This window comes from Vombatus ursinus, unplaced genomic scaffold (genome assembly GCF_900497805.2).
Source record: "Vombatus ursinus unplaced genomic scaffold, bare-nosed wombat genome assembly UNPS02014863.1, whole genome shotgun sequence".
NCBI lineage: Eukaryota > Metazoa > Chordata > Mammalia > Diprotodontia > Vombatidae > Vombatus > Vombatus ursinus.
Window position 1 is genome coordinate 29,541,882 of NW_020954641.1, and position 21,750 is coordinate 29,563,631.

The 21,750-nt window shown below is 36.9% G+C and overlaps 1 pseudogene; it reads right to left on the bottom strand.

Annotated features, from left to right (window-relative positions):
• Window positions 1–343: 343 nt before the first annotated feature.
• On the bottom strand, window positions 344–1,213 carry LOC114027684 (annotated as a pseudogene).
• Between the last annotated feature and the right edge of the window lie 20,537 nt (window positions 1,214–21,750).

The following is a 21,750-nucleotide window of genomic DNA, read 5'->3' on the forward strand; positions in this document are numbered from 1 at the left end:
TTAATGCTATCTTAAGATGGCACAGGAGTTTTGGAAGTTTTTGTTTTTGTTGTTGTGTTTCTAATAAATCCACCACAAATATATACATACAAAGTCTAGAGGAGGATGCTGTGGGAGAATGGGGTTCAATATTTCCCCAGGTTTGGGTTCTTCCTCAGGTCAGGAAACCTAGCACCATCATCAGTATACTCAGACTGAAGATCTCTCTGCCAAAGTGTCCACTACGTGGCCTACTAACACAAACCTTACAGCTAGACCCCAATTCAAGGCTCCAACCTTGACTGAATTTGTCCAAGGGCTGAGCTTTCACCACAGAAGATCCTTTCAAGGCAATGCTGGCAGATTAGCTAAGTTTAGCTGAAGAGTTCTTTGGCTTCTTTCTCTTGACTTTGGACAGATGAGGTCTCTGCATTGGAATTGAAGTCTCCATATTCAAAGTCTCCAGCACAGACAGGGATAGGGCAGAGAAGGCTTGTTGCTCTGGCTGGTTCAATAGTTTGTTGGTTCAGTTTCATTTGAAGAAGTCCTGTCAGAGGTCTGGAAATCTCTAGAACCTAGTCGTTTTCATTCTGCCTAGAATTCTTGCTTAGTGACTGCCACATAGAGATTTTGTAGTTTCATAGCAAAGGTTCTTCCACTCTCAATATTGCATACCTCTGGCAGATTCTCTGTCATGACCTGCTCCAGGAAAGCATTCTCATCAAATATCTCTGTCTTCAATCAATCTGGGCTCAGTACAGCTCTGTTCTCATGATAATCTTGGATTTTTGCATCCTCCAGCTGAAGCAAAGAAGCCACCTCTCTCACCCGGCACTTCAGTACCAGACCCATGCCCATCAGGGGACTTAGGAGATGCTGGAAAACCAAGCAAGGGCTGGCCAAGGCACATTGGAAGTTCCATTGAAAGGGTAGACCAAAGAGCTCACTCCAAACACACAGTGTCAGCCTCTCTAATATATGTTCACAAGAGAAAGTGGCCCCTCTGGGATCAGTCAAACCTTCCAACAAGGTGCACATGAGGTTTCTCAAGTGGGAAAGGAAGGCAAAAGGAGCTGCAGTTAGTCATTTATTCAGTGACTTGGCCAATTGGCTGAACATACTCGTGTCAACTTGTTCATGCTACACATGTAGGAAGTCAGAGAGAAAGGCGATAGCCCTTGTGCATCATGTTGTAGGCCTTGGTCAGAAGTAATCTCCTGAAAGCTGTAGTCATGCTGGATCAGCAGACCACTGGGAGGGCAGGTGGAAGTTGGTATTTTAAAATCACTTGGAGTGAGGATCATTAAATAGAGCTTATTTTTAAAAAAATAGAGTAAGTGAATTGAAGGTGAAAACTACAGTCTATTTCACTGCTCTAAGGTGACCAAGCAATGAGAGTTCATTGTATTTGGAATTCATCTCCTGAAATTCACTCCCCTGGACCAAAAAAATAAAATAAAATAAAATAAATAAATAAATAAAAACTACACAGGTTGGAGAATAGTACATTGAACAAAGAATTAGGAAGCATGAGTTCAAATTCCAATTCTGCCTCTGACCAGTTGTGTGATCTTTGACAAATTACTTTTCCCTCTCTGAACTTGGGTTCCTCATCTGTAAACTGAGCAGGTTGGTCTGGACAATCTCTAATGTTCTTTCTAGCTTTAATATTCCCTATTCTAAAGTCTTTTCCAATGGTAAGGTACATTGTATGATTTTCTCCTATGCTTCTCACCTATCCAAATCCCACCTATCTTTCAAGATCAGGCTTAAATTCCATTTAAGGGTTCTCTGATTAATTCAGCAAATTCCTCTTCCACCTATGAAATCATTTAGGTTTATCTCTATTAGTCATCTCTGTACTTAATTACTTAATGTTTTGTAGAATTCCATGAGTATGTTTCACCTCCTCAGACTGTAAGTTCCTTTAGGTGAGAGTTTAGCTTCACATTTCTGTTGGATCTTCCATATTGCCAAATACTTTCTTTCTAGTTCTGAATAAGTAATAAAAATTCAAAAATTTATGGTTGAATTGAGTTGAATTTAACACTTTCTTCCCCTACTTTGGGATGTAGTTCTCAAAATCCCATCCAGACTTCTATTTGGTCTACAGTACTTACCATTGTCAATAATAATAACTGGCATGCTGCTGAGAGGCAGTATGGTATAACGAAGAACAAGCCTCAAAGTTAGGAAGGCTTAAGTTCAAATCCAGCCTCTGACACTTACTGGCTGTATAACTGTGAGCATGACATTCAATCTCTCAGTGTCCCCAGGCAACTCTAAGACTGTAAGTTGCAGAACACTTGCTGACCTACATTTGTATAGAGGGTTTCACTACCAGGAAGTCCCCTACATCAATGATATCACAGGTCTGCCCTCCAGAGATCCTTAAATAATGACCTAAAACAAATCCTGGAGTGTCAGGACCCACAAAAGGACAGAGCGAAACAATTTTCCATCCCAATACAACTTAAAAGTTTGTCAGGAAAAATCTGTCACACATGGGTAAGAGTGGTGCTCAGTCCAGTGCAGGATACACCAGCACAGATCAGGCCCCAGCAAACCAGGAGCAGGCCTTGGGAGTGACTGAATCAGCACCTGCAGTAGCTGCTTGCAGAGCTCTCACCTCACATACAGTAAGGGGGTCAAACAATTGGTCAGAAGGAGATTGCAGGGGCCTCTTTGCATGCACTGGGGGCAATACTCTGTTGCTTTTCCATACTCAGATCCAGGTCGCAGTCCTGGGTGGCAATCCCAAGGTGAGAAGGAGCACTAGCACAGAAGAGCTTCTGGCCACGGTGGAGCAAGGACTCTCATCACAGTTCCAAAGCAGAAAAGAATACTTGTGGTCACTCGCAGACCAGGGCACAGGCCAGGATAGTAGTAAACACACCCCTCCTTATATCGTGCCATCTTGGAAAAACTGCAAACTTACAAGTCCCTAGAATTATCTCTGAAAACAGCTGTACAAAACCTCTGAAGCTTGGGATGATGCACCCTCACCCCTGCAGCAGAATTCCGCTTCAGCAAAGAATTAAAAGTCAAGAAATTGGCTAGGAAAATGAGCAAACAACAGAAAAAAAATATGACCATAGAAAGTTACTATGGTGACAGGGAAGATCAAAACACACACTCAGATAAAAAAAAAATAAAAAAAGAACACACTCAGAAGAAAAGAGCAATGCCAAAATTCCAACATCCAAAGCCTCCAAGAAAAATATGAATTGGTCTCAGGCGATGGAAGAGCTCAAAAAGGATTTTTAAAATCAAGTAAGAGGAGTAGGGGGAAAATGGGAAGAGAAATGAGATTAATGCAGAAAAACATGAGAAAAAAAAAGTCAGCAGCTTGATAAAGGAGGCACAAAAATACTGAAGAAAATAGCACCTTAAAAAACAGAATAGGCCAAAAGGTAAAAGAGGTACAAAAATTCACTGAAGTAAAGAACTCATTAAATAATAGAATCAGCCAAATGGAAAAGGAAGCACAAAACCTTACCTAAGAAAATAATTCCTTAAAAATTAGAATTGAGCAAGTGAATGCTAATGACTCTATGAGTCATCAAGAAACAACAAAACAAAACCAAAAGAATGAAAAAATAGAAGACAATGTGAAATATCAAATTAGAAAAACAACTGACCTGGAAAAGAAATCCAGGAGAGAGAATTTAAAAATTATTGGACTACCTGAAAGCCATGATCACAAAAAGAGCCGAGACATCATCTTTCAAGGAATTATCAAGGAAAACTGCCCTGATATTCTAGAACAAGCAGACAAAATAGAAATTGAAAGAACCCATCAATCACCTCCTGAAAGAGATCCCAAAATGAAAGCTCTCAGGAATATTATAGCCAAATTGCAGAGCTCCCAAGTTAAGGAGAAAATATTGCACACAGCCCAATTCAAGTATCATGGAGCCACAGTCAGGATAACACCAGATTTAGCAGCTTCTGCATTAAAGGAGCAGAGGGCTTGGAATGTGATATTCTGGAGGGCAAAGCAGCTACAACGAAGAATCACCTACCCAGAAAAAAAACAGTATAATCCTTCAAGGAATAAAATGGAAGTTCAGTGAAATAAAGGACTTTCAAGCATTCCTAATGAAAAAACCAGAGCTGAATAGAAAATTTGAATTCCAAATATAAGATTCAAGAGAAGCATGAAAAGGGAAAGAGAAGAGGGAACAAATAAGGGACTTAATAAGGTTAGATTGTTTACATTCCTACATGGGAAGATGACATGTGTAACTTATAAGAACTTAATCATTATTAGGGCAGTTAGAAGTTTACATAGACAGAGGGCACAAGTTGAGTGTCATATGATTGGACAACATCTTTAAAAATAAAATTAAGGGGCAAGAAAGAGAAATGCACTGAAAGAAAGGGAAAGAGCTATTACAGTGAAGGGGAAAATGTGGGAAGTGGTAGGGAATGCTTGAACCTTATTCTCATCAAAATTGGCTCAAAGAGGGAATAACACACATATACACACAATTAGGTATAAAAATATATCTTATCCTACAGAAAAGTAGGAGGAGAAGGCATAAAGTAAGGGGGATGCTCAAAGGAGGAAGGGTAGATTGTAGGAGGCAATAGTCAGAAGCAAAGCACTTTTGAGGAGGGAAGGGTGAAAGGAGAGAGAGAATAGAATAAACAAGGTGAAAATAGGATGGAGGTAAATATGATTAGCAATCGTAACTGTGAAAAAGTTTCTGAAGCAAGTTTTTCTGACAAAGACCTCGTCTCTCAAAATATGGGAAAATGAGTCAAATTTATAAATAGAAGAGCTATTCCCCAAATGACTTACGATCAAAAAATATGAACAGTTTTCAGATGAAGTAATCAAAACAATCTATAGCCACATGAAAAATTGCTCTAAATCACTGTCGATTGGGAGAAATGAAAATTAAAACAAAACTGAAGTGCTACCCCACACCTATTAGATTGGTTAATAGGACAGAAGAAGAGAATGATAAATGTTGGAGGAGATGTGGGAAAATTGAGACACTAATGTACTCTTGGTAGAGTTGTAAACTGATTCAACCATTCTGGAGAGCAATTTGGAACTATGCTCAAATATTTTTTTTAATTTTTTTTATTAATTTATTTTGATTTATCAATAATCACTTCCATATGCTTTTGAGTTTAAAATTTTTCTCCCCCTTCCTCCCCACCACCCTCTCCTAGACAGCACACAATCTTATATAGGCTATACATTTACATTCATATTAAACATATTTTCATATTAGTGATGTTGTAAGTAAAAATTAAAACCAATAGGAGGAACCATCAGAAAGAGGAAACAAAACTCAACAGAAGAGAAAAAAAATAGCAATTCAACTTCCATAGTTCTTTCTTTGGATATGGATAGCATCTTCCATCACAGGGCCTCTGGAGATGTCTTAGATCCTTTTATTGCCAGGAAAGCTTAAGTTTATCAATATTAGTCATCACACAACATGGTTGTTATTGTGTACAACAATCTCTTGGTTCTGCTCACTTCACTCAGCATCAGGCCATACAAGTCTTTCCAGTTTTTTCTTTTTTTTTTTTTCTTCACTTTATGGTGAGGTGATCAGGGTTAAGTGACTTGCCCAGGGTCACACAGCTAGTAAGTGTTAAGTGTCTGAGGCTGGATTTGAACTCAGGTCCTCCTGACTCCAAGGCCAGAGCTCTATTCACTACACCACCTAGCTGCCCCCAGGTTTTTCTGAAGTCAGCCTGTTCATCATTTCTTATAGCACAATACTATTCCATCACATTCATATACCACAACTTGCTCAGCCATTCCACAACTGATGGGCATCCTCTCAATTTCCAATTCTTTGCCACCACAAAAAGAGCTGCTATGAATATTTTTGTACATGTAGGTCCTTTTCCCGTTTGTGTGATCTCTTTGGTATATAGCCCTAGAGGTGCTATTGTTGGGTCAAAGGGTATGCACATTTTTATAGCACTTTGGGCATAGTTCCAAATTGCTCTCCACAATGGTTGGATCATTTCACAACTCCACTAACAATGCATTAGTGTTCCAATTTTCCCACATCTTCTCCAACATTTATCATTTACCTGTTTTGTCATGTTGGCCATTCTGGTAGGTGTGATGTGGTACCTCAGAGTTGTTTTGATTTGCATTTCTCTAATCAATAGTGATTTAGAGCATTTTTTCATATGACTATAGATGGCTTTAATTTCTTCATCTGAGAACTGTCTGTTCATATCCTTTGACCATTTATCAATTGGAGAATGGCTTGTGTTCTTATAAGTTTGACTTAATTCTCTATATATTTTAGAAATGAGGCCCTTATCAGAGAGACTGGTTGTAAAAATTCTTTCCTAAATTTCTACTTTCCTTCTAATCTTAGTTGCATTTTCTTTGTTTGTGCAAAAACTTTTCAATTTAATGTAATCAAAATTATCTATTTTGCATTTTGTAATGTTCTCTATCTCCTGTCTGGTCATGAATTCTTCCATTCTCCATAGATCTGATAGGTAAACTATTCCTTGCTCTCCCAGTTTGCTTATAGTATCAGCTTTTATATCTAAATCATGAACCCATTTTGACTTTATTTTGGTATATGGTGTGAGATTTTTGTCTATGCCTAGTTTCTGCCATACTCTTTTCTAGTTTTCCCAGCAGTTTTTTTTTTTTCAAAGAGTGGGTTCTTATCCCAGAAGCTGGGGTCTTTGGGTTTATCAAATAATAGATTACTATAGTCATCGACTACTGTGTCTTGCATATTTAACCTATTCCACTGATCCACAACTTTATTTCTTAGCCAGTACCGAGCAGTTTTGATGATTGCTGCTTTATAATACACTTTAAGATCTGGAATGGCTAGGCCACTTTCCCCTGCATTTCTTTTCATTAGTTCTGTTGATATTCTGGACCTTTTGTTCTTCCAAATGAATCTTGTTATTATTTTTTCTAACTCTATAAAATAAATTTTGGTAATTTGATTGGTATGGTACTGAATAAGTAAATTAGTTTAGGTAGAATTGTCATTTTTATTATATTAGCTCAGCCTACCCATGAGCAACTGATGTTTTTCCAATTATTTAGATCTGACTTTATTTGTGTGAAAAGTGTTTTGTAATTTTGTTCATAGGGTTCCTGGGTTTGTTTTGGGAGATAGACTCCTACATATTTTATAATATCTACAGTAAGTTTAAATGGAATTTCTCTTTCTATCTCTTGCTGTTGGACTTTGTTGGTAATATATAGAAATGATGATGATTTATGTGGGTTTATTTTATAGCCTGCAACTTTGCTAAAGTTGTTTATTATTTCAAGTAGTTTTTTATTTGATTCTCTGGGATTCTCTAAGTATATCATTATGTCATCTGCAAAGAGCGATAGCTTTGTTTCTTCTTTGCCTATTCTAATACCTTCAATGTCTTTTTCTTCTCTTATTGCTAAAGTTAACGTTTCCAGTACGATGTTGAATAACAGTGGTAATAATGGACGTCCTTGTTTCACCCCGATCTTATTGGAAGTGCTTCTAGCTTGTCCCCATTACATATTATGCTTGCTGAAGGTTTTAGATAGATGCTATTTATTATTTTAAGGAAGACTCCATTTATACCTGTGCTTTCTAGTGTTTTTAATAAGAATAGGTGTCGTATTTTGTCAAAAGCTTTTTCTGCATCTATTGAGATGATCATGTGGTTTCTGTTAGTTTTGGTGTTGATATGATGAATTATGCTGATAGTTTTCCTTATATTGAACCAGCCCTGCATTCCTGGTATAAATCCTACCTGGTCATAGTGTATTATTCTTGTGATAAGTTGCTGTAATCTATTTACTAATATTTTGTTTAAAATTTTTGCATCTATATTCATTAGAGAAATTGGTCTATAATTTTCTTTCTCTGTTTTGACTCTTCCTGGTTTAGTTATCAGCACCATATTTGTATCATAAAAAGAATTTGGGAAGACTCCTTCTTCACCTATTTTACCAAATAGTCTGTATAGTATTGGAATTAATTGTTCTTTAAATATTTGATAGAATTCGCATGTCAATCCATCTGGCCCTGGAAACTTTTTCCGAGGGAATTCATCAATGGCTTGTTCAATTTCTTTTTCTGAGATGGGGTTATTTAAGTATTTTACTTCTTCTTCTGTTAATCTGGGCAATTTATATTTTTGTAAATATGTATCCATTTCACTAAGATTGTCAAATTGGTTGGCATATAGTTGAGCAAAATAATTCCTAATTGTCGTTTTAATTTTCTCTTCCTTGGTGGTAGCTTCACCCTTTTCATTCTTGATACTAGCAATTTGGTTTTCTTCTTTCTTTTTTTAATTAGATTAACCAAAGGTTTATCTATTTTATTGTTTTTTTCATAAAGCTAGCTCTTAGTTTTATTTATTAGTTCAATAGTTTTCTTAATTTCAATTTTATTAATTTTCCCTTTGGTTTTCAATATTTCTAATTTGGTGTTTTATTGAGGATTTTTAATTTGTTTTTTTCTAATTTTTTTTAGTTGCATTCCCAATTCATTGATCTCCTCTTTTTCTATTTTATTTATGTAAGCATTTAGAGATATAAAACTTCCCCTAAGAACTGCTTTCGCTGTATCCCTATGTTCAAATATTTAAAGCAGCTATTTTCTTGTGGCAAAGACTGGAAATTGAGGGGATGCTGATCAATTGAGGAACGGCTGAACAATTTGTGGTATATGATTGTAATGGAATACCATTGTGATATAAGAAATTGTTAGCTACATGTTCTCAGAAAAACCTAGATAGAACTTACATGAAATGAGTAGAACCAGGAGAACACTGTACACAGTAATAGCAATATTGTAAGATGATCAGCTGTGAATGACTTAGCTATTCTCAGCAATACAATGATCCAAGACAATGCTCATCAAGGACTCATCAAGAAAAATGTTATCCATCCCCAGAAAAAGAACTGATGGAATCTGAATATAGATCAAAACATACTTTTTTTACCTTCTTTACTTTTCTTGTTTTTTTTTGTTCTGTGTTTTCTTTCACAACAAGATTAATATGGAAATATGTTTTACATAACTGTAAATATATAACCTATATCAAATTGCTTGTCTTTTCAATGAGGTGGGGAGGGGAAGCTGGGAGGAAGAGAATTCAGAACTCAATTTTTAAAATGAATGTTGAAGATTGTTTTTACATGTAATTAAAGAAAAATAAAATATTAAATTAAAATTTAAAAAAAAAAGAAATCATAGGTCTGGACCATATAGTGTATGTACAGCAGATCCCAGAAGGCTGCCTATTGTCTCAGAAAAACACATACTAGCATCGTCTATGTTGTATTGAGAGTACCTAGGTGTCACAGTGGATAGAGCACTGGGCTTGGAATTAGGAAGCCTCATCTTCATGCATTCAAATCTGGCCTCAGACACTTCCTAGCTGTGTGACCCTGGGCAAGTCACTTAACCCTGTTTGCCTTAGTTCCTCATCTGTAAAATGAACTAGAGAAGGAAATGACAAACCACTCCAGTATCTTTGCTAAGAAAACCCCAAATATGGTCACACAATTGAAAAATGACTGAACTAATATCGTACTATGTTTTTATGTATTTTGTTAAATATTTCCCAGTTACATTTTAAAATGGTTTGGGCCTCACTTGGGAGTGTTATAAGTCATCTGTCTGATACCTCTGATGTAAAACATTTTAATGATCTTAAACTTATATCTAGCTAGCTAGCTAAATAGCTAGCTATTTCTCTATGATCTCATTCATCATCTCTTTGAATTTATAAGTCCAAATATCTCCCCTGGTCACAGCTATACTGTATATGGTGTCTTTCCCATTAAAATATAGGTTCTTTGAGGACACAGTGTATCATCACTTTTTTATCTGCACCCCTAGCATAGTGACTGTTCCACAGTGAGTGCTTAGAAGATTTTTTTGTTCATTCACATATGGGTACATGGATGTGTGTGTCGGGTGGGGGGGGGAGGTAATAGGCAACTAGCCAATGAAATCTCTGTCTTGGGAATATGTGCAGGGGACCATTTCGATGTTTGCTGAGCCTGCTTCTGGAAGTTCACAGAATAGAAGTGGGGAAGAGCTGACTCTCCTCTTCAGAGCATATGTAGGTATTCTCTGACTGTATCATATCCATTTACTTTGTGATGTAGAAGAGCTTTATTGGCTGCTGAGCTAGAACAAAGTGTACATACAAAAAGCACTAGCTGGTCGAATTGCCTTTCTCTTTTGTCTCAGCAGTTTGAATGAAGAGGAATAAATTTTGCCAGCCGCTGAGTGGGAGATCCCCTTTCCCATCTGGTCACTATGTGACTTTGAACACATGGTGCTTATGTTGTTTCTGTCCCTGTTAGATCTATTCTTTCCTGCTAGGAAAGTTGTGCAATGGACAAAGTTTTGGACATTAAGTCCAAAGTTAAAATCTGGCCTCAGACACTTACTAGTTCTGTGACCCTGGGCAGGTTACTTAATCTCTGTCTGCCTCAGTTTTCTCACCTATAAAATGGGAATAATAGCACTTATATCACAAAGTTGTGAGGGTCATATGAGGTTTAACATTGTGCCTGCCACATACTAGGTGGTTAATAAATGCTTGTTTCCTCCTCCTCTTCCTGCTTTTAGGTAAAGGAATATTGAAGGCAGAATGACCTTGAAAGATTTAAAAGAAAAGAGGAAATGAGGAGAGAAAAGTGAAAGCACAGATTTTGAATGGTGGACAAAAAGGCCCTGAGAGCTTTAGGCGTATTGGGAGGGTTTAGTACCTCAACACCCTTCTGATTCCCACTGTCTCCATCCCCAGAGACTCCTCCACGAACTTGGTCTGTTGAGATCAAGGTCTGCTTGGTTGAACTGAAATTTCATCTAGCTCCCAGATCACAGAGGTTCATGACTCCTGTGTGTTCTATCACCTAAATTAATCTACATGGCTTCCCTGATTAATTTTCACTGCTTGCTTTGATAAATGTTTGCCCACAATTTGTGATTGTTTTGGGTGTGTTAAGTGTTTGGTGGGAAAAGGGCTAAAAATGACTAAAATTAAGCTGTTACTCTCCAGGTCTAGGATAGGCCTATTCCCTCAATACCCTGCTGAATGACCAGGGGAAGTTTTTTTTAACCTTAATTCCCCCCAAAATATTATACTTCTAGCCTGCAGATACCTAATATGTAATCACTAGACAGAAGTCCTGAAGACAAAGGAGCAAAGGAATGATCATTCAGTCACTCCTGCTTTCTAGCTAAGCTTCCCAAAGGTAGAATTCCAATCTTCCTGAGATATGGCATGGGGCATTCTAAATCCACCCAGAAATCTCTGTTATTCATGAATTGACTCAAGGTCTGTGTGTCTGGGCCATTTACTTGGTCAACTGTTAACATGTGAATCACTTTTCTCAATGTACTTCACAAACATTCTCATATTTAAATCTGTTAAGTAATAACCCTGTGAGTTAGGTACTGTAGATATTATCCCCATTTTACAGATGAGGAAACTGAGGCCCAGAAACTTGACCATGGCCACACAGCTAATAAATATTTGGAGGTGTTTGTACTCAGGTATTCTTGCCTAAAAACTTCAGAATTCTACCTACTATGTAAGACAATTCTCAACCAACAGGAACTTACAAAAGATACATTTTATGCCTAGCATTTTCTGGGTTTTTTTTAGTATCTTAAGACATTGTTTAACTTATAGGTAAACACCATGTAGAAGAATGGTTCAGTTATGGCCACTCCATTTAGAAGGGACATGAATAAGCTAAAACATATCCTGAAGGATTTACCAGGATCATGAAGGGACTGGAAAGAGTATTGTATGATCAATGATTGAAGGAACTTGAAATGCTTATCCCCAAATAACAGGAGACTGGAGAGAAGCATGACTGATGATGTCAAATGCCAGAAGGGCTGTTATGTAGAAGGGTAATAATTAGACATATTAGGAAGCTATGTGGTACAGTGGCTAGAACACTGGACCCAGATCCAGGAAGATGTGAGTTCAAATCTGCCTCAGACATTTACTAGCTGTTTGACCCTACATAAGTCACTTAATCTCTGCCTACCTCAGTTTTCTTATCTCTAATATTAGGATAATAATGATAGCACCTTCCTTGCAGGTTTGTTGTAAGAATAAAATGTTATGATATTTGTAAAGCTCTTTATAAACTTTAAAATGCTATATAAATATTATTATTGTAGTTGTTATTGTTATTGTGATGATGATGATGATGATGATGATGCTTTACACCAGAGGGCAGATCTAGGACCAGGAATTGGGAGTTACAAGAAGGTAGGCCTGGACTCCCAATACAGATAGCCAACAAAGGAATGTGCTATATTGGGAGACAGTGAGTTCAGGAAGTACTTAGGAAAATGCTAGATGAACATCAGGTATGATGTATGGAAAGGGAAAATTCCTACTTCAGGAGGAGCTGGGTTAGATCACTTTGCTAAAAATGCCCTTAAGACTAGAGGTATGCAAATGAAGCTAAGAACAATGCCTATCAAGGAAATTTCAGGGAAATTCTTGCTCAGGTTGGAATAGAAAACCAAACTCTGAGGTCCCTCCCAATCCTAAGATTCTAAAGAATAGCTCCTAGAAAAGTGTCTTATACATGCTGAGTGCTCAATATTTTATTAAATGAATGAATGAATGAGTGAAATGAAAGTACAGATATTGCCATTTCATCACACTAAGACTACATGGGAGACTCCTGAGGACTGGGAGAAGATTCTATTTTTAAATTAATTTATTTTTAGTTTTCAACATTCACTTCCATAAGCTTTTGAGTTTTAAATTTTCTCCCCCTCCCTCCCCACTTCTGTCCCCAAGACAGCATGCAATCTGATATAGCCTCTAGATATATATTCCTATTAAACATTTTCACATTAGTCATATTGTAAAGAAGAATTAGAACCAATAGAAGGAACCACAAGAAAAAAGAAACAAAACAAAACAGAAGAGAAAAAAAAAAGAGCAAATAGTATGCTTTGATCTGTATTCAAACTCCATAGTTCTTTCTCTGGATATTGTCCATCATGAGACTTTTGGAGATGTCTTAGATCCTTGCACTGCTGAGAAGAGCTAAATCTATCAAAGTTAATCATTGCACAGTGTGACTGTTACTGTGTACAACATTCTCCTGGTCCTGCTCACTTCACTCAGCATTAGGCCATACAAGTCTTTGCAGGTTTTTCTGAAGTCCACTTGCTCGTCATTTCTTATAGCACAATAGTATTCCATGACATTCATATACCACAATTTGTTCAGTCATTCCACAATTGATGGACTCTCTTCAATTTCAAATTCTTTGCCACCACATATAGAGCTGCTATAAATATTTTTGTACATGTGAGTCGTTTTCCCATTTTTACGATCACTTTGGGATACAGCCCTAGAAGGGCTATTGTTGGGTCAAAGAGTATGCACATTTTTATAGCCCTTTGGGCATAGTTCCAAATTGCTCTACAAAATGGTTGGATCAATTTGCAACTCCGTCAACAATGGATTAATGTTCCAATTTTTCCACATCTTCTCCAGCATTTATCATTTTCCTGTTTTGTCATGTTAGACAATCTGATAGGTGTGATGTGGTACCTCAGAGTTGTTTTGATTTGCATTTCTCTAATCAATAGTGATTTAGAGCATTTTTTCATATGACTATAGATGGCTTTAATTTCTTCATCTGAAAACTGCCTATTCATATTGTTTGACCATTTTGCAATTGGGAATGACTTGTATTCTTTTAAATTTCACTTAGTTCTCTGTATATTTTAGAAATTAGGTCCTTATCAGAGACACTGGTTGTAAAAATTCTTTCCCAGTTTTCTGCTTCCCTCCTAATCTTGGTTGCATTGGCTTTATTTGTGCAAAAACTTTTCAATTTAATGTAATCAAAATTATTCATTTTGCATTTCATAATGTTCTCTATCTCCTGTTTGGTCATGAATTCTCCTGTTCTCCATAAATCTGACAGATGTTTAAACTATTCCATGTTCTCTGGGAGAAGATTTTTGCAGAAGATCACTGGGCTGCTTTTGGGAAATCCCTTGTGGAATGAGAAAGGTAGTAGGTATCCCAAATCCTATTGTCATCCTTGCTAGGAGATGTCTGCTCTTTCATCTCAAGGGAGAACTGATGAAAGGCAGACACTTCAACCAGAATAGTTTCTATCCTCTTTAGAGAGAAACTTAAATTGAAAGTGAAGAGAAAAAAATGGAAATAGTTGTGACTTTGAACAATGTACATGTCGCCTTGAAGCTACAAGCTCTCTGAGATCTGTCAGGCAGCTAGAAAGCTGGTCTGTGATTCATGTAAGAATTCTGGGTCTGTAGATTAGTTGGAATATTGCTTTTCACATAGAATATTGAATGTGGCTAATGCAAAATCCCGTAGGAAGGAGCCCTTATCTGGCCCCCAGTTGTGCCTCTGTGAGGATACAATTGATAGCTGTCTGTCCCACCATTTGTTGTCATCACCCAAGTATGTGGAGCTCACTCTCATGACCATGACCTTGGGAATGAAACCTCTGGCCCTTAATTCCAACTCTTTTCCTCCTAGAGAACCTCTTCTACAAAGATCCCTCAAAATGGTCAGCAATGCTGTGATTGAATATCTTCAGTGAATAGTGTTTTCAGACTGGAAAGAGAACTTGGAGGCAATTTAACTTAATACCTACAATGAACAGAAGCATCATTTCTGAGTGGTGTTCTTAGGTAAGCATGATGACTTTATTAGAAGTAGTAAGGAGAAGAAGCAAAGAGACTGTCTTCTTTGCACTATAGCTATTGTAATTACATATGGTAGATACTTATACATATAAAATAGTTGAGTTGTAAAAGATCAAAGAATCATAGATTTAGAGCTGGAAGGAACCTTAGAGATCATCTAGTCTAACCTCTTCATTTTACAGATGAGAAAACTGAGGCAGAGTACTTTGCACAAAATTAGACAGGAAGTAAGTAGTAGAGGCACAATTTGAATCTCTAACTCCAAATTCAGTGCACCTTTCCTTATATCACATTGCCTCTTTATGCATAGAATGTTAGAGGCTGGAAGAAACTTAAAACATTGATTGTCAAAGATAGGAAAGTAGTTTAAAACATGATTTTAACATTGGGTGGGAATTTAGGAAAAAGGACATGGAACATTAGACATGGAAGACAGGTTCAAAGATAGTGTTAGAAAATCAAATTTTAAAACTAGTAGGGACAACAGAGATGAAGTAGTAATATTTTTTTCGTTATAATTGAGGAAACTGAGGCCCAGAGAGGCAAAAGCACTTTCTAACAGGGGTAGAGCGAGGACTCAGAACTGGTAAATTCAGGATTTCAATCCCAAGCCTCTTCCCACTACGTTAAACAAAATCTAACTCGATATGCAAGCGCTATGGGTTTCCCTAGGTCTAACATGCAGGAGATTTTTAATAAGTATATGTTGACTTATTGATTACAATAGTATCTAAATTAACAAAACTAGCTATGACTAATCTAAAAGGCATCTCTATCTCAGAGAGAGATTGAACTAGAAAACTCCTAAGTCTTTTCTAACTCAAAGCATCTCATATTCTAGGATCCTAGGGTCAATGAGATGGATGATAATTCACTACAATCCTATGACTCTGCTGTGTACTTTGGATACCTAAAGAAGACACCATCATTAACTCATAGTTCAGGGAGACCTTTTATCACTTCGGGGCACAGACATTTTACCCAAAAAAATGACTTTTCATCCTTTAAAATCAGAATTTGCTTAGACAGATAGAAACCCAAGTCTCCACAGGCAATGAACTAGGAAAACTAAGTTTCTCTTTGGCACAAATAGCTATTTCCTCTCACAAGCTTCTCCTTTCCCAGATGCACTGAATCTGCAAGTTTGGTGATTCTATTCTGAGAATTATTCATAATGAACCTCTCCTTCCTTTTTGCTTCTTCCTTTCCTCCTCCTTCTTGCTTAGCCCATATCTTTTAGAATTTGCTTGTTCTAGTTCTCTTCTTGCTTTCAAAGTGAGCACTCTCTACAGAATAAGTAAGGCCTATGTTTTTATACCTTCCAAAAGTGGAAAAGTCTGCCTAATCACTGGAGATCTTTAGGCAGAAAGTAGATGCCTACTTGTCAAAAAGTATTGCATATGAAATCCTTATTCAGGTACATGTCAGTCCAGGTGATCTCTAAGATAACTTCCACCTCTGAGATTCTGATTATCTACACATGAAATATTTATGAAAATCTTTACCAAAGAATCAACAAGAATTTATTGGACACTGAATATGCGCTCAGTAGTAGCCTGAACACTATGGAAGATGCAGGATGCTTAGAATACTCATTTTGTCTTATAGTAATCTAAATCTAGAAGATACCTTCAATAGAGTATAGGTTATCAGAGATGGAAGGAGCCTTAGAAGATAGAGAATTCGGAGAGACTTCCAAGAGCTAAGATGGTGGAGTAAGCAGGAAATGGATGTAACTTTCCCATAGTCACCTCCAAACAACCATAAAAGAACCCACCAAAACAAATCCTGAAACAGCAGAATCAGCAAAAATATGGGGTGAAACCATCTTTTACCCCAAGAAACCTGGAAGGTCAGCAAGAAAGGTCTGTCTCACTCTGGTAACAAGGAAGTGCAGTCTAGGACAGGATATATCCCAGCAAGCCAGTATCAAGCCTTGCCTCAGCAAAACAGCAGGAGATCCTGAGCCCCAGTGCAGTGGAGCAAGCAAATGCCAACACCAAGACCCCCTCCCCCATGTGCCTCAGCATACCCAGAACAGGCAGATGCCAGTTCTGAGAACCTTCACATGCTTCAGCATAGCCCAGGGCAAATAGGCAGTGTTCATCTGCCAGATACCAAGTGCTTCAACATAACCCCAGGCAAACAAGTAGATGCCAACCCTAAAGGTGCCTAAGCAAACAGGCAGACACAAGCACTAGGACCCCACACATAACCCAGCATAACCAGGCAAATAGGCAGCTGCCAACACCTGGCCCTATAATTTGCTTCAGTGTAGCCCCAGGCAAACAGGTAGCCACCAGTCCTAGGAACTCCATGTGCTTCGGTGTAGCTTAGGGAAATAGGTAGAAGTCAATGCAGGAACACCCCACCAGCCTCAACACATGCCAGACACTAGAACTATGACCCCGGCTCAGCACTAGGTAAGCTGCCAGACCCCAACAGCCTCTAGCAGCGCCAAGCACACCCCCCACCAACCCCCTCAGCCCAGCACCAGATACAGGGTTCCCACAGATGCCTCAGGGCAACATCAGCACAGCACCAGGTAAACAGCTAGAGCCTGTAACCCCAGGCACAAGAAGCCTGAGACACTGCCTGTTCCATCCCAGAAACAGAACTCAAATTTAAAAGAAAGGAAAGGGGTCAAAAAAGATGAGCAAAAAAACAACAAAAAAGAAGTCTGACCATAAAAAGTTGTTATACTGACAGGGTAGATTGAGAAACAAACTTAGAAGAGACAGCAATGTGAAAACACATGTGGGCAAACCCTCAAAGAAAAACCAGAAGTGGTCTCAAGCCCAGAAAGAACTCATGGAAGAGTTCAAAAAGGAGCTTAAAAATCAAATAAGAGAAGTAGAAGAAAAATTGGGAAAAGAAATGAGAGTGATGCGAAAGAATTATGGGGAAAAAAAAGAGTCAGCATCTTGAAAAAAGAAAACAACTGCTTAAAAAGTAGAACAGGCCAGATGGAAAAGGAGATACAAAAATCTACTGAAGAAAACAACTCCTTAAAAACTACAATTGGCCAAATGGAAAATGAAGTACAAAAGCTAACTGAGGGAAACAACCCCTTAAAAGTTAGAATTGGGCAGGTGGAAGCTAATGACTCTATGAGACATCAAGAATCAATAAAACAAATTCAAAAGAATGGAAAACAAAAATAGAAGACAGTGTAAAAAAAAAAAAAAAAACTAATGGGAAAAACAACTGACCTGGGAAACAGATCCAGGAGAAACAATGTCAGAATCCTTGAACTACCAGAAAGCCAAAATCAAAAGGTGGACCTGGGCAGCTTTTTTCAAGAAATTATCAATGAAAACTGCCCTGATATCCTGGAACCAGAGGGCAAAATAGGCATTGAAAGAATCCACCAATTACCTGAGGAAAGAGATCCCAAAAATAAAAACTCCAAGGAACATTATAGACAAATTTCAGAACTATCAGGTCAAGGAAAAATACCACAAATGGCCAGAAAGATATAGTTCAAATATTGGGGAGCCACAATCAGGATCAGCAGGTGCAACATTAAAGTATTGAATGTCATGGAACATGATATTCAGGAAGGCAAAGGAGCTAGGACTACAACCAAGAATCACTTACCTGGCAAAATTAAACACAATACTTCAAGAGGGGAAATGGTCATCCAATGAAACAGAAGGATTTTGAGCTTTCATAAGAAGATCGGAATTAAACCAAAAACTTGATCTCCAATAGTAAGACTCAAGAGAAGCTTAAAAAGGTAAAAAGGGAAATGACAACATAAGAGATTCAATAGTGCTAACCTCTTTACATCCCTACATGGGAAGATGAAATGTAATTCTTAAAAATTATATTTCTATGGGAGAGGAAAGATGGGAAGAAAATTTTTAACTCAAAATCTTATAGAAGTGAATGTTGAAAACTAAACATAAATATTTTAAAAATTGTATCTAGAAGTGAAAGTTGAAAACTAAAAATAAATATTTTAAAAATTGTATCTTTTTGGGGGCAGATTCTTTTCTTTTAAATTAATTTATTTTGATTTATCAACAATCACTTCCATATGCTTATGAGTTTAAAATTTTTCTCCCCCTCTATCCCCACCACCCTCTCCAAAATTGCACAAAATCTGATATAGGCTATACATATACATTCCTATTAAACATATTTTCACATTAGTGATGTTGTAAGTAAGAATTAGAACTAATAGGAGGAACCATCTGAAAGAGGAAACAAAACTCAACAGAAGAAAAAACAAATAGCAAACAGTATGCTTCAATCTGCATTCAAACTCCATAATTCTTTCTTTGGATGTGGATAGCATTTTCCATCATGAGGCCTTTGGAGATATCTTAGTTCCTTGTATTGCTGGGAAGGGTTAAGTTTATTAATATTAATCATCACACAATGTGGCCATTATTGTGTACAACATTCTCCTGGTTCTGCTCATTTCACTGAGCATCAGTCCATACAAGTCTTTACAGGTTTTTCTGAATTCAGCCTGTTCATCATTTCTTATAGCACAATACTATTCCATCACATTCATATACCTTGTTCAGTCATTCTCCGATTGAAGGGCTTCCTCTCAATTTCTAATTCTTGGCCACCACAAAAAGAGCTTCTATAAATATTTTTGTACATGGGGGTCCTTTACCCATTTATATGATCTCTTTGGGATATAGACCTAGAAATGCTATTGGTGGGTCAAAGGGTAAGCACATTTTTATAGCTCTATGGGCATAGTTCCAAATTGCCCTCCACAATGGTTGGATCATTTCACAACTCCACTAACAATGCATTAGTGTTCCAATTTTCCCACATCTTCTCCAACATTTATCATTTTCTTGTTTTGTCATCTTGGCTAATCTGATAGGTATGATATGGTACCTCAAAGTCGTTTTGATTTGCATTTCTCTAATCAATAGTGATTTAGAGCATTTTTTTCATACAGATGGCTTTAATTTCTTCATCTGAGAACTGCCTGTTCATATCCTTTAACCATTTATCAATTGGGGAATTACTTGTATTCTAATAAATTTGACTTAATGCTCTATATATTTTAGAAATGAGGCCCTTATCAGAGAGACTGGTTGCAAAAATTCTTTCCCAATTTTCTACTTTCCTTCTAATCTTGTTGCATTGGCTTTGTTTGTGCAAAAGCTTTGCAATTTAATGTAATCAGAGTTAACCATTTTGCTTTTTGTAATGTTCTCTGTCTCCTGTTTGGTCATGAATTCTCCTGTTCTCCATAGATCTTACAGGTAAACTATTACTTGCTCTCCCAGTTTGCTTACAGTTATCAGCCTTTATATCTAAATCATGAACCCATTTTGATTTTATTTTGGTATATGGTGTGAGATTTTGATCTATGCCTAGTTTCTGCCATACTCTGTTCCAGTTTTCCCATCAGTTTTTGTCAAAGAGTGGGTTCTTATCACAGAAGCTGGGGTCTTTGGGTTTATCAAATAATAGATTACTATAGTCATTAACTACTGTGTCTTGCATACTTAACCTATTCCACTGATCCACCACTCTATTTCTTAGCAAGTACCAAGCAGTTTTGATGATTGCTGCTTTATAATACAATTTAAGATCTGGAATGGCCACCTTCCCTTATATTTCTTTTCATTAGTTCTCTTGATATTCTGGACCTTTTGTTCTTCCAAATGAATCTTGTTATTATTTTTTCTAACTCTATAAAATAATTTTTGGTAGTTTGATTGGTATGGTACTGAATAAGTAAATTAGTTTAGGTAGAATTGTCATTTTTATTATATTAGCTCAGCCTACCCATGAGCAACTGATGTTTTTCCAATTATTTAGATCTGACTTTATTTGCGTGAAAAATGTTTTCTAATTGTGTTCATAGAGTTCCTGGGTTTGTTTCAAGAAGTAGACTCCTAGATATTTTATACTGTCTACAGTAAGTTTAAATGGAATTTCTCTTTCTATCTCTTTCTGTTGGACTTTGTTGGTAATATATAGAAATACTGATGATTTATATGGGTTTATTTTATAACCTGCAACTTTGCTAAGGTTGTTTATTATTTCAAGTAGTTTTTTAACTTAATTCTCTAAGATTCTCTAAGTATATCATTATGTCATCTGCAAAGAGTGATAGCTTTGTTTCTTCTTTGCCTTTCCTAGTACCTACAAGTTCTTTTTCTTCTCTTATTGCTAAAGCTAACTTTTCCAGTACGATATTGAACAACAGTCGTGATAATGGACATCCTTGTTTTACCCCGTTCTTATTGGAAATACTTCTAGCTTGTCCCCATTACATATGATGCTTGTTGAAGGTTTTAGGTAGATGCCATTTATTATTTATTCTTATGCTCTCTAGTGTTTTTAATAGGAATGGGTATTGTATTTTGTCAAAAGATTTTTCTGCATCTATTAAGATGATCATGTGGTTTCTGTTAGTTTTGGTGTTGATATGATGAATTATTCTGGTAGTTTTCCTAATATTGAACCAGCCCTGCATTCCTGGTATAAATCCTACCTGGTCATAGTATATTATTCTTTTTTTTTCTTTTTTCTTTTTTTAAATTAATTTGATTGATCAATAATCACTTCCATGTGCTTTTGAGTTTAAAAATTCTCCCCCTCCCTCCCAACTTCCCTGCCCAAGATGGCACACAATCTAATATAGGCTATACATATACATTCCTATTAAATATATTTTCACATTAGTGATGTTGTAAGTAAGAATTAGAACTAATAGGAGGAACCACCAGAAAGATGAAACAAAACACAACAGAATAAAAAAAAAAGCCAATAGCATGCTTCTATCTGCATTCAAACTCCATAATTCTTTCTTTGGATGGGATAGCATCTTCCATCATGAGGCTTTTGGAAATATCTTAAGTCCTTGTATTGCTGAGGGGTGTTAAGTCTATCAAAGCCAGTCATCTCTCAATGTGGCTGTTACTGTGTACAACATTCTCCTGGTTCTGCTCACTCCACTCAGCATCAAACCGTACAAGTCTTTCCAGATTTATCTGACGTCTGCCTGTTCATCATTTCTTATAGCACAATAGCATTCCATTATATTCATATATCACATTCACAATTACAATTACTATCT